Source organism: Arvicanthis niloticus, chromosome 1 (assembly GCF_011762505.2).
Source record: "Arvicanthis niloticus isolate mArvNil1 chromosome 1, mArvNil1.pat.X, whole genome shotgun sequence".
NCBI lineage: Eukaryota > Metazoa > Chordata > Mammalia > Rodentia > Muridae > Arvicanthis > Arvicanthis niloticus.
In genome coordinates, this window is record NC_047658.1 from 81,959,840 (window position 1) to 81,983,691 (window position 23,852).

General features: G+C 39.2%; 1 protein-coding gene across 10 annotated transcripts in view; it reads right to left on the reverse strand.

Annotated features, from left to right (window-relative positions):
* Window positions 1-23,852, reverse strand: part of LOC143443667 (uncharacterized) — a 69,418-nt gene that overhangs the window by 8,187 nt on the left and 37,379 nt on the right. For 2 of the 10 annotated variants that reach the window (XR_013112838.1, XR_013112840.1), the window contains 3 exons: window positions 23,197-23,333; window positions 21,968-22,080; window positions 556-754 (listed from right to left, as the gene is read on the reverse strand). The gene's annotated coding sequence lies outside the window, so the exon portion shown is untranslated. Of the gene's footprint in view, window positions 1-555; window positions 755-7,846; window positions 11,260-21,967; window positions 22,081-23,196; window positions 23,334-23,852 lie in introns of those variants that run through there. The other 8 variants (XR_013112837.1, XR_013112834.1, XR_013112829.1 and 5 more) reach the window with 7 other exon arrangements.

The following is a 23,852-nucleotide window of genomic DNA, read 5'->3' on the forward strand; positions in this document are numbered from 1 at the left end:
GCTATGCTTTCTCTGGATTTTTTGGCACATTGAGATATAAACAAAATTATATGGTCTATTTTATTTTTTACTACAATTATGCATATACTTAGAAAACATGATCATGGTGCTATTATTATAAACAATTATCATGGATAAAAGAAAAAGAGACTGTATTCATTCACTTTCTTTGGTTAAAATCTATCATGTCAAAACAGAGTGTTGTAATGGTGACATTAGACCATTAGACTGGAATCTAACCATCAGCCCCATGATTAGAGCATTCTGTCCTAGTTTTCCCCAGTCAATCAGTTCTTTCAAAGTCTTGCTTTTTACCGGACGCTCATGAGGGCCTTTGTAAGCACAAAGGTTTATAGAACAAAAGAGGTTGTACAGTGTATCTCATTCAGTGCATGAGTAATGCAGGAATCATTTGAGAAGAAATGGGGCTCTCCAAACAGTCATCGGTATCACAGACAGAATGTCATCAGAGAGGAAGTCAAGAGTTCTGTTGGAAACAAAGCTGTTAGGCCCTACACACACAGCAGAAGCCGTTACAGAAAAGGAAACCCTTACCATGATGCTGATGAGGTAGGAGGTGGTGCAGGGCTTTTGAGAATCACTGCTTCTAAAGACCCTGTGGAGTTAGGCTGTCTTCTCAGAGTCTGTCTTGCTTCGTGAATGCTTGGCTCAGAGAAAGCCAATGTGCTACTTGCAAAGCAAACCAAGTCCCACATTTGATTCCGTAAAGGTGATAACTTTGAAAAATGTTAAGCTGCCAACAAATAGGTTTCTGTGTCAAAGCGAATCACTGTGCCATCAAAGAGCAGAATAAAATCAAAATAACACCTGTTTTTTTTTCCCTATTTGTTTTATGAGATGGGGTGCCCTGCTATATTTCTCAGTCTAGTCTCCAATTCCTGAGCTCAAACCATCTTTCTGTCTCAGTCTCTCAGTAGTTGAGACTATAAGAATGTGCTTTCATCCCTGATGTGCCTGATAATTCTCATTCCTGCTTCCCCAAATTACCCGTTGGTTAATGCTCAAAGAAGGACATTTAAAATAACCATTACTGTGCTGGGGAGATACCTCAGTGGGTAAAAACATTTGCTGTAAAATCATGAGGACCTAAGTGCAAATCTGCAGGACCCATGTGAAAAAGCAGGGCCTGGCCAGATACTATAATCCTAGTGCTAAGTGAGGGCTGAGCTAACAGCTTGAAGGGACAAGTTTTTGCATTTGTTACACCAGAAACAGTAAGACTAATGTCTGTCTGAGTCGGTTCAGGAGCCAGAAAGAGCTTCGGCTGCTTAGCTGGGTACAGCTCAAGAAGCAGTTTACTCCTCCTTAATGGGATGGCTTTGCTACAAGAACCAGAAGAAAGTAAAGAAGGCATTCTTAGCTTGGGTCCAGGGGAAAGCCAGTCTGGCAGAAACTCTTCAGTTCCCTCAGCCAGGAAGCAGCAATCTACGTAAACAGGAAGTAGAAAAGGCTGGGGGAGAGGGTGGTGGTTAGTTGGCAAGAAACAAGAGCTGACAGCAGATGGGTGTAAGTGGTTACATGCAAAAGAGTCAGACACAGGCCAAGGCTTTGCATGTTAAATGCCCCAGTGCTGTCCTTTGGAGGCCTTGCCTCACAAAGGTGTTTGTGCAGTGTATGGGGTTCTATTTGCAAAAGGGTACATCTTTGAACACCTACAGTTTGCCAAATATCTGCTAAGTGGTTTAGTTTTATTTAATTATCTTAGAATTCTGAGAGCATGGAACTATATGAAAAGTTGAAAAAAGGAACAGACTCAGAAGTTACTTTGCGCAAATTCATAGACATTATATCATTATATAGAATTTAGAAAGCTGTCTTTTCTGAAAACTGTTAAGTATGACCTACTAAAAGATGTGAGGCCAGTGATGTGACTCTGGGTTTGATCCCTGGAATCCACATGAGGGAAGGGGAGAACTGATTCCTGTTAAGTAGTCCTCAGACAGAGCTGTGGCATACATGTGCCCTGCCCCCAGTAAAATAAGTAAATGTACAAAAAAGGTTTTAAAGAAGATATAACCCTCTTCATCTCCACTCCCCACCCCTCTCATACACACACACACACACACACACACACACACACACACACACACACACACACGTGTAAGGGAGGGAGAGAGAGAAAGAGACTGATACCTCAAGATGAAGTTGAATATCTTCTCAGCCACCAGCTGTCAGAAACTCATTGAACTGGAAGAAGAACTTTATGTTTTTTTTTTTGTTTGTTTTTTTTTTTAATGAGAAGTGAGTGGCCACAGATGTTGCTGCTGAGAGTATCTACTTCTAAGTCAGAGTCCAGTACAAAATAAGAGTATTTAAGAGTAACAAATAAATGATCATACCCTGAAAAAAGTATGTATTGAAGAGAAAGTTGTTCAAGGAGGGAGAGAATAAAGGTTGGGGAGGGTTCTAGGAAGGATGGATATGATCAAAGTGTATCATATGAACCATTCACAATGATATCACTTTTTACAAAATTTAAAAATTACATGTATGTGTGGATATGTCTGTGTATTTATGCACTTGTGTGCGGGTGCTTGTGGAAGCTAGAAGAGGAAGTCAGATCTCCTGAGCTGGAGCTACAGGTGGTGTGAGCTGCCCAGCATGGGTGCTGGGAACCAAACTTGGGTCCTTGGCAAGAGCAGTGTTTGCTTTTACTGCTGAGCCATTTCTCAGGCCTCTCACAATTTTTCTAGTCTGACTAATTAATATTCACTAATAAAAATGAAAAAAATGGGGATTAGATTTCTAGGGATAACAGCAAATTGCCACAAACCTGTGGCTTAAACCACAGCAGAAATCTGTTATCACTTTCTGTAGGCCTGAAGTCTGAAATCCGAGTGTTGTGAGGGCCAGACTTCTGATGGCTCTAGCAGAGAATTCTTCCTTACCTTGGCCAGCTCCTGGTTGATTTCAAGTGTTCTTTGCTTTGTGGTAACATAACTACAGTCTTGGTTTCCATCTCCACATGTCCTTTTCCTTCGTCCTTGTCTCTATCTCTATCATAAAGATGCTTGTCCTTTGCTTTAAGGCTTACCTGGATGATCACATCTCAAATCCTTAAATTATAATATAACTGCAAGGACCTGTCATCCAAATAAGGTAGTATTTCTGAGGCTGAATATTAGTACATGGATATATTTTCAGAGCCAACATTCAACCATATATAAGGGGTATCATTAGTAAAATATGTGCTGATTTCATAGTACTTTTAGAATTGAAAGAGATACTTCTGGATTCAAATTTGCAATTCTACTTCACATATTTTATTTTTAAAAAGTGTTTAAAGATAATTCATTAGAATAAAGTCAATGAATCATCACTGTAGCAGAAAGGAAGATTGGTGGAATAGGCTTATAAGGACCAGAGACAAAGTAAAACAGGGAGACACTGTTGACATTTGATTATGTTTTAACAGAGATGCATGTATGCCTGCTATCCTAAGTGATAATTCATAAGTTTAGGCAGTTGACAACATTTTTAGAAAGTAGATAATAACATACAAATACGGTATTATAGAAACTTTTACAAGGAACAAAATGTTCACTGTAATCCTTTTAAAAGGCTTAGTCCATTTTGAAAGATCAACAATGAATTTTTTTAAAAATCAAAAGAAAAGTCCCTCTCCTAATCCTAAAAACATGAGAAGTGCTTGCTGGCATTTGTATTTCATGGGTCTGGAATAAAATGGCCCACTGTTTTAAAACACTGTACAAGGCTTGATTCTTTGATTTAGCACTGAGTAAAATAAACATATACCCCATGGAAGATGCACTGGGTGTTTTCTTCCACAGCTCACATTCTCCTACTTTTGCTAGCTCACAGTACACGAGGGTACATTTGTGTCCTGTTAAGGAATCTAAAATGATCAAGGCTTTAAAATGATTGTTTAGGCTGAATCTGGTGGCCTATCCCTATAATTCTAGTATTCAGGAAGCTGGAGCAGGAGAATCACAAGGGCGAGGCCAGCCTAGAATACCTAGTAACTTCAAAGGCCAGCCAGGTTCTAAAACAAGGCTCTGTCTCAAAAGTGAAGGGCTGGAGATGTAGCTTAAAGGTCAGGTGCACACCCAGCATAGAGAACTGTTTGTCATGGGTGTTTGAAGTCAAATTGGGGTTCTCTGGAAGATCAGCAAGTGCTCTTAACTCTTCTCTCATTTCTCTAGTTCCCCCAAACAAGTCATATTTTTAATATACTGATGGATGCATTCTTTTATAGCAAATTGAAAATTCTAGAATATTGAAGATTTATCTAAGGACAAATGCAATAATCACAGCTGCTTCCTCACATGCTTATTAGTATAAAAGCAGAAATAGCTTTGCAACTTACAACTGATCTATAAATCTAGAAAATTATATAGTATCTCCCAAAAGGATGTCCTCTGGATTTAGGAAGCACCCTTTTTGGGTGGACTCTATTATGCAAACATCTCTAACTAGATATTTGCCCTATGTGATATGCAATTGTATAAACTTTTCCAGAAAAATGTAAAAATTTTATTAATCATTTTTCTCATTGAATAAAATGCTAGATTGTTTCTAAATGATATTTTAATTTCATTCAGAGGTTTTAAAGAAATTTACGTCTCTGATGTTTTTGAATTATATATCCATAGAAGACAAATGGATACAATATACTAGGTGATTTTTTAAAAAGAATTATTTACTTATTTTATGTATGTGAGTATACTGTAGCTGTCTCTAGACACACCAGAAGAGGGCATCAGATCCCATTACAGATGGTTGTGAGCCACCATGTGGTTACTGGGAATTGAACTCAGCACCTCTGGAAGAGCAGTCAGTGCTCTTATCCACTCGTGCCATCTCTCCCACTGCACTAGGTGATTTTAATAGAGCAGTCTTAGTGTCTGACTCTGTTAGCACATTCTTCATAGCATCTGTAACACAATTAGTAGAAACAAATATTTCAAACAACCCATTCATGCTGAGTCTTAAAAGAGGAGATGGTAAATGCAGATGAGGAATGCCTGCTCATCCTACCAGATACATCTTTCGTCCTCAGGGAGAAACAGAGGCTTTCTGGACTGTTCGTTTATTAGAAAGCACATTCATGGCTGAAGAGGCGGCTCAACAGGAAAGAGAACTTGCTCCTACAGAGGCCCAGGGGATGTGCTCCCAGCCCTCTTTGGCTTTTATGGGCATCAAGCACACATGTGGTACATACACATACATTCAGGTAAGACACTTGTACACATAAAAATAAATGAATCTTTAAAAACAATTTAAGAAGAAAGCAGAGGGCCTGGTTGAATTGGTTTCTGTTGTAAGCCATCAATCTCTTGATGGTCATATCTGGTCTGTCTTCCTTAGATCGAGTCAGAAGTTTTCCTGTCAAGTCATCAAAGCCTACATGGGAGGGTTGAATTCCATGCTGTACACTTGGCTGGAGGGATCTAGTGAGCAGTGAAGCATTGTTTAATGACCTCAAAGGGCACATTCAGGCTCTTCACTGTGTCTGTCTGGTGAGCATTATGTAGGGCTTGTGCCTGTCAAGTGTCTTTGGAAAAGAATCCAACAGCCCACTTCACTGGGTGAGGTGGTTTTCCAGCTGAGTCATGTGTAAATCGATACAATCATGTCCTGAGTTCTTTTTTTTTAATCTCAACTCAGATATTTATTTGCTATTTGTATTTTCAGGCAACTTCCTGATGTCTGTCAGCAGGGTCAGACTTGCATCCCCAAGATTTTAAAATCTGAACCTGGTAGAAGATCTAGCAAAAACTTTGGCCCTAATTCTCACTAGCACAAATTGGATCATGTGTTTATTTCTGAACTAGTTACAATCTCCTTGATTGGGTAAACCTGGATCATATGTCTACCACTGGTTGGATAGATTAGACCTTTCCACAAATGAAAATCAAGATGTAGTTACCAGGGGAAAAGGCAGTAGAGGCAGATACGGATAGAATTAGATTTTGTAGAACTTGAGATTTATAATTTTTGGTTTCTAATAAAAATAATTTAAAGGTTTAAAAAATAGGTATAAATGTGAATTTTGTTTAGAATAAAAAAGCAAATCCTAACAAATGATCAGAATCGTGAAGATTTGGGTTATTTTCTCCTTAGATCTAGTTAGGTAGTTTATCAGAAATGCTAGAATACTCATTCTTGGTGACTGTAATCTTTTTTTTTTTTTTTTTTTTTTTTTTTTTTTTTTACCACACTTGAACATTTTATGACTCCAGGCACCCAGGCAAGGGGAAGAATCTAAGGCTGAATTTTGTGAACTTCACAATACATTCTCTTCTGGACAGAGTGATAATATTGGCAGGTGTTCATTTCTTGAGTGCAGATTCCTTGTTTTAAAGAACAGAGATATGTATCCCAGCAAGTCTGTCCTGGCCACCACATCTGGGAAACTCAGGTGCTGTCAGTATGTATGATTATCATTTTGTACTTTGTGGCACTGGCCAACGCCAGCTGGATTTTTGCTACACTGATTTTAACAGCTCTGCACTCACGTAATTCAGTGCCGTAAAAGGCCATGTTTTACTTGGCACTGATGCTCTAATAAACTTACAGGGACCGTTGGCCCCAGGAGCCAAATGCTGAGCCTGTCTGGGCACGGCTCCTGCTGTGTTCTAGTCTACTCCTCCGCTCTGTCACCTCTCCTTTTCCTCCTCCTGTTCCCTCACCTCATTTTTGGTCCTCTTCTCTTACTGCCTGATTGTTTTGACAGATCATTTGGTTCAGACAGTACATCACACACGAGGCCTAAATTATGAGTAAATTCCATTGACGTCAGGCCATTTGTACACCCAGTGAATTTGGCTCAGTTTTTGGCATCTCTAAGCTGTGTCCATTGCAGTCCTAGACAAGCACCTTCAGGGCAACAGAGGCATTCCAGATAGTAGTATTCAGCCACAAATACCCCCTCAGCACATGGCCTCCCATCTGGACCAGCACTCAGCATGCCATAGGCCACTGTGGGCACATCCCTGCAGCTGCTGTTGACTCTTGGAAGGAGCACAGCAAACATACTGTGACTTATCAGGAGAAACCTGCAGATGATTAACTCTGGGTTCATTATAGGGTGCATTTCCACCCAAGTGGACTCTAGGCTGGGGGTAAAAGCTGGTTGTAGAGAGGGCAGAGATAGAAACCAGGAGTTTGACAGTGATTTTAAATGTATTCTCTAGCAAAGAAGATATAACAGTAGGAAAGAAAAACTGAATGTGGACACACATGAATTCAGTTTTCTGCTTTTACTTCTACCTGTGTAACGGAGGGAAATATCTGACCTTTGGGTTTTCTCTTTCTTTTTTGGTTTGTTTTTTGTACAGTCTTATTTCTGGAAATAGCAGTCTCTTGCCTTTGTGATGTTCTTCTCCTGGTCCATGGGACCTTAGAGCTGTGTTCTCAACCTATAAGCTACACTACAGAAGCAGTGCCCAGTAGGGTCAATTTCAGTGTCAGAGCATTTAGACATAGTGAATTAGGTTGAGAGTTTACGCTAGTCCATTACACTCCTTCCCTGAAAGTTCTCTCAGTTTCCATATTGGATCAGAGTTCCATAAAATGCTGAAATGCCTTACCAACAGCAGAGTATGGGAGAGGGGAGAAGAGAAGCTGCCCCAGCTGGGAGAAGTAGAGATCGCTATCCAAAGCCATAGTCATCCTCTGAGACATGCCACCACTGTCTAGATTTATGGAGGCAGTGGGATGTGAGGTGATCATACACAGGTGGAGTTAGCATTTCAGGGGCAACAAGACATCATTAAGGACAAACAGAGACAAAACAAAACCTGTGCTATTCGCAAGGGTAAATATATCCCTTACACTTAAAATTGAAGATACCAATTTTTACCTTTCCTGGATGGTTCAGTGTCATCAAAGTAAGCATCGACTAATGTGTGCTGTATGATGATGTGGTTTGGATGGGCTTCTTCTTTCTCCCTCCTTCCTTTTCTTTTTTCTTTTGCCAAAGCCAGGAGCTTTGGAAGGACAGGTTTAATTTTTGGCTTCTGGGACCAATGATCCCTCTAAGTTTGTTGGAAGTACCAGTGCCAAATAAAACATGGACTTCCATGTCAGAGAGTACAACTGTCTTTCCTTCTTCTCTCTTCTCCCCTTCCCCTCACCTCTAACCTCTCCTCCTGCACTTCCTCACTCCTGCTTATATACCCAAGCACCATAAAGCAAGCTCCCAAGGAGAATGAGCTTGAGGTCCCTGGCCTCACAAGTCTCTCTGTCTTTTATCTCTCCTTTCCAAGATACTCCTGGTCTTCTGCATATTATGCTTCCTGCTGTTAACTGGGCCATTTCCTTTTGGATCTCACCATGATACAGCTCTTCTGTGACTGGCCTTTGGTCCTTTTCCTCTTTGCATTTGGGCACAGTTTTGCCTCCAGTTGTCAGCTTTATTGAGCTAAGCTGGGGTCTCATGACAAGGTATCAAATGCTGGTGTTTCTGGCTCCTTTAAGAAGCCTCTAGGGTGACACTTAATATAGCTGGGCTAGGGGAAAGTCTATAGACGGTAACAGTATGGGAATCAGTTCTTAGGAGCATCAGTTATACCTTTTAAATGGTTAACTGAATTACAATTGCATTTCTGGAACTGTCAAGTTTTTGAACCCCTCAGCTCAGCTGATTGATCTCTGTCCCCTTCTCTCCAGGCTTTACTGTCTGTTATTCCCTCTCTGTTGATCTATGAACTGAAGGTTAGAAAATATTGTCTCAATAAATAATAATCTTTTTTCCTCCAAAAAGATGGTATAATAATAGCAAAACATAAATACATTTGTATACATGTTAAAAGTACATCTTAATACTTCTCAAGACTTAAAGGAATGGTAAGATGGTGAAAATATTATTCTGAAGACATGGATGTTCTTGTTTAAAACTACAGGGAGCATGTTAAAGGATGAGCCATTCAAATGAAAAGCTTAAATTAACTATCAACATTTCCTCTGTATGTTAAGGCTGTTAGAATCCTCTGCTTCATCCTATATTCGAAGTGACTTACCAAGCAGCTGCTCTTCTCATTCCTCTCCACAGAGCCCACACCGACAAGGAAAGTACAGCCCTGTAGCCCTGTCTCTGATACGGATGTAGAAATCTGTCCCCTCTGTCACCCCTTCTATTTACTATTATGTTCTGTTTTGCCTTACCTTGGCAGACTTAATGTAATGGGCTCTCTCTCTGGCTGTCTTTCTCTGTCTCTGTGTGTGTGTGTATGTATGTATGTATGTATGTATGTATGTATGTATGTATGTATGATGTATGTATGTTGTGGGCATGCACATGTTTTATAGAGACCAGAGTTCTCTATTGGGTGTTTTTCTCAGTTGCTTTTCCCTTATATTTTGAGAGAGAGTCTCTCACTGAATCTTAACCTAATGGCTGGTTTGTCTTCACCTCCCCGGCCCTCAGGATTACAGGCACACCTTGACAAGTGGCTTTCAGATGGGTACTAGGATTTGAAATCATGCTTACATGATGAGCACTTTATTGACTAAGCCATTCCCTCAGGTTTGTGTAGTAAGTTCTCATCCCTGGATGTACACTGGAACTCATCCAGAAAACTTCAAAACCAACCAAGCAACCAAGCAACCAAGCAACCAAGCAACCAAGCAACTAAACCTGATATTCAAAAGTAGGCGTGTACAGAGCTGTAATCTCAGTACTTGGGAGCTTGTGGCAGGCAGATTGCAAGTTTGAGGACAGCTTTGAGAACTTGTCTTTGGGGTGGGGTGGGGGGATGGGGGATGTGTGAAAATCTGATGTATAGATACGAATAGAACTAATTGCATCAAAGTCCCTGAGTACAAAATCCACTCCCCAACATTTTATTAAAAAGAAATTTAGAGTAGGAAGTTGAATAATTTACTTGTATAATCACTGCCTAGAGTCTTCCATTTAGCACATGGTTATATATCAACATCCACTTAGTGCTATGCATTTTTCTTTCTCAATCTCTAAATCAACCATTCCTCTAGACACTAATTCATCTTATTTTCATGTAATAAAATAAGTTTTTTATGGGTGTCAATGAAGGAAATGTTGAGCTTTTATTTACTTGTTGACAAGTTCTGTTTGCAGGGGAAAGAAGAAAGTGTATAAGTTGTGATTGTAATTGTACAGCACTGTGACTATAATATTACCATATACTTAAATTGTTAGAAAGGTAATTCTTCCATTCTTCTTTCTTTCTTTTTCTTTTTAAGATGGAGTCATACTCTATGGCCCAGGCTGGCTTTGAACTCTCAATTCCTTCCACCTCAGCCACTCAAATGATCTATAATGTGTGAAGGCTAAAGTTACCTTTTAAGTTTAAATTACTGTGCTGAAGAGATCTATAAACAAAAGTGGCTCCTATACCATGTAAGCCCTACTCGCCCAAGGACAGATAACTTCCTGGAGTGCTGGGGGCTCTTGTTCATGTAAGATAACAAGCCACATGTTTTTACTTCTGTAAACAAGCTTGGTTGCCCCAACTGCACAGGATGTGCTTGACCACCCATAGACAGGATATACAATGGCAGGAAGTATGTCAGGATGTATGCTTGCCCCTGATTGAACAAAGGTGGGAAGTATATAGCCTTGTGGGTTTTGCCTTTGGAAGCCACTGACTAATGTACTTTGGGGCCATACTCTGTGAATCCTGGGTATGGACCTGGCCATTAAGGCATTTGGCCAGTATTTAATAAAACTTGCTTCAAAATTGGCTCAAAATTGTGAGAGTGGTCTTATTCTTGCATGGTGGGATTCATGTTTTTCTGGAGGCCCCAGTGAGATCAGAGCACTCACCCAAATTGTAAAGCCAGACCATCACTCTGGGACGCTGGGGCTAAAGGGCAGCCTCAGGAAGTGCACAGTTTGAGATGGTCCAAAACTCTTTCACCTAGGGATGCTTTTGGTTTTAAGGACTACCAGAGTGAACTTCGCTGCTGAGAAAAGCTGCAAGCATCTCCAAAGGCTTCCCTTGGTAAGCCATTGAAATTTTCTGTGTCATCTAGTCTGTTGAGACTCTGGTCTGGGATATGGACAGGTTTGATGGCAGATGTTACCTGCCCACCTGGTTCTGGTTGTTTAGGAAGTTTTGTCTGTCTGTTTTGTGTATGTAGATGGATACGTGCTTTCTGGTGTGATCATAAGCTTTGTTGAAAACATGGGAGCCGAGACAGAAATGTGTCAGGTTCAGAAATATGAATGATGGTGGCCACTGCGTGTTTTGTTTCTGACTGGTCTGCTTTAAGTGTGTGAGCTTTTTGTGTTCTGTGTTTATTGGTTTTTTTTTTTTTTTTTTTTTTTTTTTGCTTATTCTATAATGCCAGTTGCTAGCCACCACTGCTAATGCTACTTTGCCATAGCTGCTTTCGTAGCCAAGGCTGAGAATTTATCTTTGAGCTTTCTGGTCACTGGATTTAGTTTAGCAAGGATTCAAATGTCTTTTGGGTATGAATAATATTAAAGTTGTTTTATACTATATTATTTTATTGAAACGTTGGCTCTGGAGTTGGGTTATAGGCTCTCTTTTCTCTAGACCATGCTTATTTAAAAGTCTCCTCTCTGTCTTAATGTCAGGCCAGCCTCCTAACTCTGTGACAGAAAAAAAGAGCAAAACCAAACAGCTGAAAAACTTAGACTATTGACTTCATTTAACTGCCTAAAACTTCTACTAAAATATAAACCTTGTCTCAAGATTTGTAACACTGTTATATAAACTTTCTGTAGCTCAAGATTTTTAAGTTTATTGGGTATGGTTAAAAATCTTTAAACTGTGACAAAAAGTTAATTAAAACTTGTAACAGGGGGTTGATAGTTAAAAATCTATACACAGGTAATCTTAAAAGGAACCATGTGCTGTGACGTCATCTTGGGATATAAGCAACATGTGCCTTGCCACCATCTTAGCTGCTGTCCCCTATAGGGATGGAGGCAGTCATGTGGCTTGCAGAGTTGTTAGGGTTAGAGAGTGTAGATGCCATGTGACTTTATTACCATCTTGATTAAAGGTGACAACATGGTATAAACCAACAAAGGGGGCAACAACAAATCTTTTTGTACTAGGATAAATTCTTGTATGATAATTCTTGTCCTGCAAACAAAGTCATAAAAACAATGCTTGTTCAATGAGGAATTAAAGCTGTGCCTGCATGCTTTTATATATAAGAATGTACCTTGTGCTGGCAGCCAGACTATGTACTGTAGAGCTACCCAGGTGGTATCGGTTTTAAAGGCATGAAGTAGTAATGGAGAATTGCTGAGGTTCAGCACTTGAGTGGGACCATAGCAGTTTTGGAGATGCCAGTACCATGTGATGGCCACCAACAATAGCAGCCACAATGAAATGGAGCCAGCTGGAGCCTAGAAGACTGGCTGTGTGTACTGCAGAGGGCGGAGCCGGAGAGGTGACCCACCCTTCTTGGGGAAGCCTAGAAGACTGTGAGAGAATCCCAGATATGAGCATTGGACTGTTTGCTCTGTTGGGAGTTTGGTTTTGCCTTGCCCAGATTATGGCTGTGCCCTAATCCTCCCTCTTGAGGTAAAAAGGCATAGTTATTTTATTTTTTGATGATATAGGAGCCCACAGTTGAGGGATTTTAAACTTCTTTTAAAAAGGAAATTAAAAAAAAGGAGTTTTACAGAAAATTTAAATTTAAAAAGCTGGATTTTTTTAAAACTATCTTTTAAAATATTTAAATTTATAAGGCTATGGGACATTTTAGCTTGATAATTTTTATATCATGTTTTTATTAATATGTAACCTAAAAAATAGATAAAAGGCTAGAGTTAGGGCCACAGCTATGAGCACCAAACACTAAACACAAGAAATTGGGGTATTCCTATGTTATGATGCAAGAAGACAATGACCTAAGCAGACTGGCAAAAGAACACATAGAACGACTCTCCTCACTGCACGTGTACTCAGGCTGACAGAGACTGACTTACGAATGTATGCCTAGCCTCCTTGTATTTGCTAACTTGTTAAGATTTACCTATTTTGATAAACATAAGAAATTGTGATATACTGTAATGGTACACTATGAAATGACCAAAAAAGTACAACGTTGCCAGTCTCCCTATGGGCTGTATTAATGAATTAAAGTAAGCTACTAGCTTGTTATTAATTGTTAAATATGATTAAGACACAAAAGCTAACAGTCATTTTATAAATGATCAAATTCTCAAATGTGTTCAGAACTATACTTATATTCATGCTAAATTCAAGTGTAATTAATTATAGGAATAAGCTTTATTTAGCCTTCTGCATATGTTTTTATGGTTAAGCCCAAAGCAAGTAACTAAAACCAAGTAAAGTTTGTTTAAAATCAGGTGTATTTAATAAATTATAGTCCTCAAACTCATCAGAGATCTGCTGAGTATGACATTTAAACTGTTTAATAGAAAAAGCTTCCTGTGGTAGACAGAAATGCCAGATCCTAGTGACAACCCTAAGGTCTCCAAAGAAGACTATGGAACACGGATGATGCCACCTGGATTGTGGTAATGCTAACCACTGGGAAAAATTGTCCCAATGCCTCGCCTGTCACCAGGCCCACTTTTCCTAGACAAGGTAGGCCAGTCACCCAAGTTCCTCCTCCACAGGGAAATCTCTCAAATCTTCTGAGCCTCATGGCTAAGGCTGGTAATTGCCTGGAATCTCTGCCTCTAACAAAACAATTGAGATTACAAGAGCCTAAGCTAATGGTCTCGGTAGTGGTAATTCTCTGTCATTTTAATTGATATATAGAGCATTTGGATTATACTTCTTGCCATAATTTTTCCTGATATATAGCTCCTTTTTTTCCTAGAGCTATTAAGTCTCCTGCTGAGAAAGGCAGACAAGTTTGCCTTGCTAACAGGTTTCTTTCTCTTTCTTCCTTTCTTTTCCCCAAGCCTTGGCTGTCCTGGAACTTGCTCTGTGCTGTCTGTGCTCTGGACCACCTGCTGCCCAACCCTACTTGCCCGTGGGGGTTGGAGTGAGGTGGCTAATGGCACAGACTCTGAGAGCAGGTGAAAAACACTGCACCAAACTCCTTTAATACCTCCCACCTGCACCCCACTGGTCCTAAGAAAGCATCTTTTCTAAACAGCTGGCATTGTCTGTCTGGATCAGTAATCCTTGGTTTCTCAGGCAGTCCTCAGTTAGGTCTTCCTGCAGAGGATGCCTTTGTGACTGTGTGAAAGAGAACATTACTCCTTATTCTCAATGAACAGTGTAGGCTTTGATTTTTTTAAAAACCTACTTTAATAAGGGTTCTTAAATGCTTCAACCTTCCTTCTAGGTCACTGACCAAATGTAGGGGAGAAAGATGGCCAATTGGACAAGGTAGATGTGGATCTGGTTAGTAGTAGTTCTCTGGGGTGACATCCATCTTCATTATCATGGTATCAGCAGTCCAGACCAAAACACCAAACATGAATCAGTAGTGGCAGTCCAGTCCAATCAGCAAATAACACACATGAATCAATAGTAGCAGCTTGATCCAGAAGAAACTGAGAGGCTTGGCTAAATCAGCACAAATCCTCAGAAAGGGCAAGAAGCATCCAGAATACCATAAGAAATTCTTGGGCATGTCTCTCTCTATGAAGTCATGACAAGTAAAGATAGGCGAAGACCAGTAGAGTGTGGCAAGGTGAACCAATGCAAGATTGTACTCTGTCTGTGGGGTTATATTTATATCACACACCCTTTCAAGCATCTGCTCCAGCAAAACATCACATGCCCTCTCACAAGACAGCTTGCAGAAAAACACATGTCTGTTCTCAGCAAAACATCCTCTCAAAGACAGTTTCTAGAAGATCATCACATGACACAACTGAGTTGTTAGAGAAACCAGAAATTTCCACTTCACATCCCCATTTCTCTGGAAGCAAATTCTGATTAAACAGTTATTAAGGCATACTGAGGTAGACAGGATGCTGGAACAATGTTTCAGTGTCTCAGCATCTCCATGGGTGAATCTTGTCAGGGTTCTTGTCTAGTTGTTTTTTTCTCTGTGAACATATAAGCTTTCAGAGGTAATATATATTTCTGTATTTTCTATATAGGGAATATGGAGTGTGCATAATTTATTAACCCTACCAGACCGAGTTCCTAGAATGACATAAATGTCTCTAATACTGAGTTCCCAGTATTGTGAGAATAGCAGCCACCTTGTTACCAAGAACCTAAAAATAAAACCTTATTGGGGCTAAATCTTGTGCTAGTGTGATGTCAACTGATTGCAAGCATCACCAACAGAATACAGGAGATGGAAGAGAAAATCTCAGGCATAGAAGATACAATAGAAGAAATTGATATATCAGTTAAAGAAAATGTTAAATCTAAAAAAATTCCTGACACAAAACATCCAGAGTTACCATGAAAAGACTTAATCTAAGAATAATACTATAGAAGGCGAAGAGTCCCAGCTCTAAGGCTAAAAATATTTTCAATAAAATCATAGAAGAAAACTTTCCCAACCTAAAGAAAGAGATGCCTATAAACATACAAGAAGCCTATAGAACACCAATCAGACTGAACCAGAAAAGAAAATCCTCCAGGCACATAATAATCAAGACACAAAATTTACAGAACAAAGGAAGAATATTAAAAGTGGCAAGGGAAAGAGGCCAGGTAACATACAAAGTATGTTTTATACCCAACTCTTCAACAGAAACTCTAAAAACAATACGATATCTTACAAACTCTAAAAAAAACCCCACAGATAACAACATAGATTGCTATACCCAGCAAAACTGTCAATCACCATAAATGGAGAAAACAAGATATTTCAAGACAAATCCAAATTTAAACACTATCCACAAATCTAGCCCTACTGAAAATACTAGAAGAAAAACTCCAACCCAAAGAAGACAACTACATCCAAGAAAACACACCCCACAATAGCAAAAAACAAGGGAAACACACACACACACACACACACACACACACACACACACACACTCTAACATCAACATCAAAATAATAGGAATTAACAATCACTGATCATTAATATCTCTTAACATCAATGGACTCATCAGTTCCCCAATAAAAGGACACCAGCTAACAGAGTGGATGTGAAAACAGGATTCATTATTCTGCTTCATACCAGAAACATACCTCAACAATAAAGATAGACATTACCTCAGAGTAAAGGGCTAGAAAAAAGTTTCTCAAGCATGAGCCCCCAAATCAATCTGGAATAGCCATTCTAATATCCAATAAATAGGCTTTCAACCAAAATTAATCAAAAGAAACAAGGAGGACACTTCATACTCATCAAAGGAAAAAAATCTACTAAGATGATATCTAAATTCTGAACATCTATGCCCCAAACACAAGGGCACACACATTTGTAAAAAAACATTGCTAAAACTTAAATCACATATCAAACTCCACACATTAATAGTGGGAGACTCTGACACCCTATTTGTGATGGTTTGTATATGCTTGGGTCAGGGAGTGGCACTATTAGAAGAACTTGTTGGAGTAGGTGTGTCACTGTGAGTGTGGGCTTCAATACCCTAGTCCTAGCAGCCTGGAAACCAGTATTCTGCTAGCAGCCCTCAGATGTAGAACACTCAGCTCTTCCTGCACCATGCCTGCCTGGATGCTACCATGCCCCCGTCTTGCTGATAATGGACTGAACCTCTGAACCTGCAAACCAGCCCCAGTTAAATGTTGTCATTATAAGAGTTGCCTTGGTCATGGTGTTTGTTCACAGCAGTAAAACCCTAACTAAGACACTACTCTCACCAATTGATAGGACATCCAGACAAAAACTAAACAGAGAATTGATGAAACCAGTAGACATTATGCATCAAATGGATCTATCAGACATCTACAGATGTCTTTTACCCAAATACAAAATAATGTATTTTCTCAGATCCTCATGGATCCTTCTTCAAAACTGATCATATAGTTAGTCACAGAGAAAGCATCAACAGATACAAGAAAATTGAAATTACCCCTTGTATCTTATCAGACCACCATAGATAAAAGCTGGACCTCAATAACAACAGAAACACCAGAAAACCTTTGCACTTATGGAAATTGAACAACTCTCCACTCAATAATCTCTGGGTTAGGGAAGAAATAAAGAAATAAGACTTTCTAGAATTCAATGAAACTGAAGGCATGACTTACCCAAATTTATGGGCCACAATGAAAGCAGTGCTAAGAGGAAAGTTCATAGCACTAAGTGTCTCCATAAAGAAATTAGAAAGTTTTCATACCAGCAATTTAAAACTATACCTGAAAGCTCTAGAAAAAAAAAAGAAAGAAAAGAAGCAAGCACACTGAAGAGGAGTAGAAAACAGGAAATAACCAAAATCAGGGCTGAAATCAATCAGTTAGAAACAAAGAGAACAATACAAGGAATCAATGAAACCAAGAGCTGGTTCTTTGAGAAAATCAGCAAGATAGACAAACCGTTAGCCAAACTGACCAAAAGACAGAGAGACAGTATCCAAACTAAAAAGTCAGTAATGAAAAGGGCAGTATAGCAACAGACACTAAGGAAATTCAGAAATTCAAAGAATCATCAGATCTTACTTCAAAAGCCTTTACTCCACGAAACTGGAAAATCTTAATGAATGGATGATTTTTTTAGACAGATACCACTTATCAAAGATAAATCAAGATCAGGTAACTATTTAAACAGCCCTATAACCCTTAAGGAAATAGAAGCAGTCACTGAAATCCTCCCAACAAAAAAAAAAAAAAAAAAAAAAAAAAGCAAGCTCAGGCCAGATGATTTTAGTGCACAATTCTACCAGAGTTTCAAAGAAGAGCTAATGTCAATGCTCCTCAAAGTATTCCACAAAATAGAAACCAAAGGAACACTGCCAAACTCATTTTGTAAAGCCACAGTTATCCTGATACTTAAATCACACAAAGACTCAACAAAGAAAGAGAATTTCAGACTTATTTTTCTTATGAACATTGATTAAAAAAAACCAACAAAAACAAAAACAAATAAAAAAACCCAAATCAAACCAAACCAAACCAAACCAAAAAACCATAATAAAATACTTGCAAACCACATGCAGGAACATATCAAAAACATCATCCACCATAATCAAGTCTTCATCCTAGGGACACAGGAATGTTTCAGTATATGAAACAACGTAATCCATCATATAAACAAACTGAAAGAAAAAAATCACATGATCATCTCATTAGATGCTGAAAAAGCTGTTGACAAAATCCAAGACTGCGTCATGTTAAAAGTATTAGAGAGATCAGGGATACAAGGCACATACCTAAACATAATCAAAGCAATATACAGCAAGCCAATAGCCAACATCAAACTAAATGGAAAGAAATTTAAAGCAATTTCACTAAAATCAGGGACAAGGCAAGGCTGCCTGCTCTTCTCAATATCTAATCAATATAGTACTTGAAGCTCTAGCCAGAACAATAAGACAACAAGGTCAAGGGGGATACAAATTGGAAAGGAAGAATTATCTCTATTCGCAGATCATATGATAGTATACACAAGCAATCCCAAAAATTCCACCAGAGAACTACAGCTCATAAACACCTTCAGTAAAGTAGCTGGATATAAAATTAATTTAAATAAACCAGCAGCCCTCCTTTATACAAATGATAACAGGGCAAGAAAGAAATTAGGGAAACAACACCCTTTACAATAGCCACAAATAATATAAAATATCTCCATGTAACTCTATGCAAGTGAAAGACATATACAGCAAGAACTTCAAGTCACTGAAAAAAGAAATTGAGGAAGATATCAGAAGATGGAAAGATCTCTTATGCTCATGGATCAGTAGGATTAACATGGTGAAGATGGCCATCTTACCCAAAATAATTTACAGATTTACTGCTATTCTCATCAAAATTCCAACACAAATTTTACAGACCTTGACAGGTTAATTCTCAACTTCAGATGAAAAAAAACAAAAAACCTAGGATAGAATAAAATAATACTGAACAATAAAAGCACTTCTGGAGGTATCACCATCCCTGACCTCAAGCAATACTGCAGAGCAATAGTAATAAAACCTGCATGGTATTGGAACAGACAGGCTGATTAATGGAATCAAACCAAAGACCCTGAAATAAACCCACATACCTATGGACACATGATTTTCGACAAAGAAGCCAAAATCATACAATGGAAAAAAAGAAAGCATCTTCAACAAATGGTGCTGGTCTAACTGGATGTCTGCATATAGGAGAATGCAAATAGATCCATATCTTTTACCCTGCGCAAAACCCAAGTCCATGTGGATCAAAGACCTCAACACAAAACCACATACAATGATCCTGATAGAAGAGAAAGTGGGAGATCAGCCTTGAATGTGTTGGCACAGAAGACAACTTCCTGAACAGAACACCAATAGTACAGGCACTAAGATCAGCAATTAATAAATGGAACCTCAAGAAATTGAAAAGCTTCTGTAAGGCAAAGGACTCTGTCAATAGAACAAAATGGCAGCACACAGATTGGAAAAAAGATGTACACTAACCCTACACTTGATAGAGGCGTAATATCCAAAATATATAAAGAGCTCAAGAAGTTAGAGTCCAACAACCCAAATAACCCATTAAAAAATGGAGCACAGAGCTAAACAGAGAATTTTCAATAGAAGAATCTTGAATGGCTGAGAAGCACTTAAAAATAAATGTTCAAAATCCTTAGTCATCAGGGAAATGTAAATCAAAACAATTCTGAGATTCTATCTTCCACTGGTCAGAATGGCTAAGATCAAACACTCAAGTGATAGCACATGCTGGCAAGCATGTGGACCAATGGGAACACTCAAACTTGCACAACCACTTTGGAAATCAATTTGGTAGTTTCTCAGAAAACTGGGAATAGTTCTACCTCAAGACCCAGCTATACCACTCTTGGACATATACCCAAAAGATGCTCCATCATCCCACAAAGACACCTGCTCAACTATGTTCATAGCAGCTTTATTTGTAATAGCTAGAAACTGGAAACAACCTAGATGTCCTTCAACTGAAGAAGGATAAAGAAAATATATCTACACAATGCTATATCTACACAATGTGCTGTATCTACACAATGGAATACTATTCAGCTATTAGAGACAAAGACATCATGAATTTTACAGGCAAATGGGGAACTTAAGAATATCCTATGTGAGGTAACCCAGACCCTAAAGGACATGTATGGTATGTACTCACTTATAACTGGATATTAGCTATAAAATACAGAATATCCATGTTACAAGCTACAGACCCAAAGAAGCTATACAAGAAGGAAGGCCAAAGCAAGGATGCCTGAATCCCACTTAGAAGAGGGAATAGAATAGTTATTGGAGGCAGATGGAGGGAGGGAATTGGGGGGATGGGGAGGAGAATGGAAGGGTTAAGGATCAGGTGTGGGAAAGGACAGGAGAGATGGCCAGATGGCCATGAGAATGAATGGAAATCTGCAACTGATGAGGGTTGAGGGGTAGGGGAGCATCTTGAAGTTGTGACAGAGACCTGGGATAGGGGAGGTGCCCAAGAATCAATGGGGGTGACCATATCTGTGACACACAGCATTGGGGATATGGAACTTGAACAGACCATCTCCAGTAGCCAGTCAGTAACCCTAGTGCATTGATAAGGATACCAACCCACCCACAAAATTTTCAACCCAAAATTTATCTTGTCTACAAGGTACAGGGGATGGAGTAGAGATGGAGGAGGGAATGGCCAACCAATAATGGGGCCAACTTGAGACTCATCCCATGGGCAAGTACCAATTCCGGACACTATTAATGATACTTTGTTATGTTCGCAGACAATAGTCTAACAGGGCTGTCCTCTGAGAGGCTCCACCCAGCAGCTGACTTGGATACAGAGACCCACAGCCAAACAGTGGGTGGAGCTTGGGGACTCTTATGGAAGAGCTGGAGGAAGGATTGTAGCCATGAGGGAGATAGGAACTTTACAGTTAGATCAACAAAGTCATCTAACCTAAACCCTTGGGGCTCTCAGAGACTGAACCATCAATAGAAGAACATACACGGGCTGGACCTAGGCTTCCCTGCACATATGTAGCAGATGTGCAGCTTGGTCTTCATGTAGATCTTGAACAACTGGAGGGAGCTATCCCAAAAACTGTTGCCTGTCTGTGGGATATGTTCTTCTAGCTGGGCTGCCTTGTCTGGCCTCAGTGGGAGAAGATACATGTAAGTCCCACAGAGACTTGATGTGCCAGGGTGGGGAATAACAGGGGGCACCTGCTCAGAGGAAAAGGGTAGGGGGTTATGGAGTGAAGAATTGTGGGAGGGAGTGACAGTGAGAGAGGGCAGTGAGTGGGATATAAAGTGAATGAATAAATGAATGAATGAATAAATAAATAAATACGTGCAGAAAAGCCGAACTACTATTATTCCAAGAACTTCAAGGATACTTCTGTTAATGAAATAAACACTTTTATTGGGCTCAGGATATACATGAAATACTTGTGTATAAAACCAACCTATCAGGATTACTGGTCAATTGAGGGAACTGACCTTCTTCCATGTGGTTGATGAGCAGGATGTGAACATTGATAAAAGAAGCTGAACACTGGCATTAGAAACAAGGTAGGTCTATCTTCTACAATCTCTCCAAGTTTCATCTAAATCTAACCACTGTTATTCATGTTATGAACAGTTTTATAAAGTCTCTACATTTTTTTTTTTTCAAAATCTTGCTCAGGAGGCCAGGCAGGAGGGTTAATTATGCTCAGAGGCTCAGGTTCGGTAAGGTTAAAGGTGATATTTTGGTCTCTGTTCTAGCAGGTAAGGCTTCTGTCTTTTTTTAATAAGTTAGTTTGGACTGCATAACCAGAATGTAATACAAGTTTCTATCTATGCCAATTGGAAAGATGGCATGGTAAGTCATGAGGATTCTGTAGCCAATAAGATTTACTGGCACTACTTAGCTGAAGTTCTGGACTGGAGACATTTTCATGTCTCAGCCAGTCTCAGAGCTGTTCTCATAAGAGGGATCAGTGGATACTTCACCTTTTTTGTTCTTCTTGATTTCTATATTCTTTCTGGTAGCTAAGATATTCAGGTGTCTCCCCCGTCAACTCTGATTTTTATTAATTTGGATGAAATTCACGGTTTTTCTTTACCTTTGGAAATAAGAGCATATTTTCCTATCTCAGTGCAACATTTTTCATCTGTCTCTGGAAGATTTCTTATCCCTTTTTATTTATTAAGCATCTCTTACATACATTCCTACACTTTAAGCCTTTAGTCTCTTTTGAGCTCTGTTTTATCTATTGAAGCTGTTCTTTTTTGATATCTGGGTTATTAATGTTTATATATCCAGAGCATTGTTGTTTAATTTTTCTGTGGATGAATTTCTCCACTGTTGACGTGAGACGGCTGATTTGAATCGGATATTGGGGCCTCTGGGGCATTTCTTGAACAAGGATTACCTTATCTGTCCCTTGTTGAGCTACATTAATTAGTCTAGTGTCAGCCTTTGCTACACCTTTGGCATATTCCAGACAGCTGTGGCCTTCTTTTTTTGGATTTTCTGAAGAAAAGACATTGTTCCTAGGAATGCCTTGTCTACAATCCCTTTTAAAATGACCTTGCTTGCCACAATAAAAACATTTAGCATTTTGGCTTTTCTTAAATTCTTTAATGATTTTTTAAATTAAAGTTGCCTTCTTATAATTTTAAAAATTTTTTTTGGGATGCCATTTAAATCCTTTATATTTTTTTGTGGGTTTCCAGCATCTGCTGTCATTTGTTGAACACTACTAACATGATGAGCTAAATTGGTTTCCTAACAGTCTTTGTCTTACTTTTCTGATTTTCATTATATAAAGTGCAGTAGGATTTAACTATATTTCTTTTGTCTATATCTTAGTGTCTTTCTCAGTTTTATTTATAGTCTTTAGTTCTAATTTTTCTTCTAAGGTCTGTATCTGAAAAGTCTTTTTAAAGGAATGTATAAAAACTACTATGATTATTAAGATGAGGAAAATATCTATCAGCATAATAATAATTATAATTGGTAATAAAGTCCCAGTCTCAGTTAAGCCATTTGTCTCTTCTGTATCTTTAAGCCATCTACGATAGCATTATATAAAGTCCAAAAGCTCTGTTACTGATTTTTTCATCTTATTCTGTTTTAATTTTATTAATTTTAAATTCTTTTCACCTGCTTGTAATGTTTCTACATCCAGTTTCCTTCCTTTATTTAACATTTAAGCACAACTTTAAACATTTCATACCTGGTCAGAAGTTATACCTGGTCATCAGCAACAGTGTTGGGGTTTGGTGTCTGCTGATGGGATGGATCCCAAGGTGAGGCAGTCTCTGGATGGTCTTTCCTTCAGTCTCTGCGCCATTTTTTTTGTCCCAATGTTTCCTTTAGACAAGAACAATTCTGGGTTAAAAAGTTTGAACAATATCAACTAACTGGAGTCCCCCAACCCCTCTGCCTAGCCCCAGAGCTCCTGGGGACTAAACCATCAACCACAGAGTATACATGGATGGGTCCATGGTTCCAGCCGCATATATAGCAGAGGATCGGCTTATCTGGCATCAATGGGAGGGGAGGCCCTTGGTCCTGTGGAGGCTCGATGCCCCAGCATAGGGGGATGCTAGAGTGATGAGTTGGGAGTGGGTGGGTGGATGGGTGAGCACCCTTTTAGAGGCAAAGGGGAGGAGGAATGGGGTAGGGGGTTGTGGAGGGGAGACCGGGAAGGGGAACAACATTTAAAATATAAATAAATGAAAATAACTAGTTTAAAAAGAAGGGGGGGGGAGGAGGAGGAAGAGGAGGAAAAAGTAGTAGTAGTAGTAGTGGTAGTAGTGGTAGTGGTGGTGGTGGTGGTGGTGGTGGTGGTGGTGGTGGTAGTGGTGGTAGTGGTAGTAGTGGTAGTGG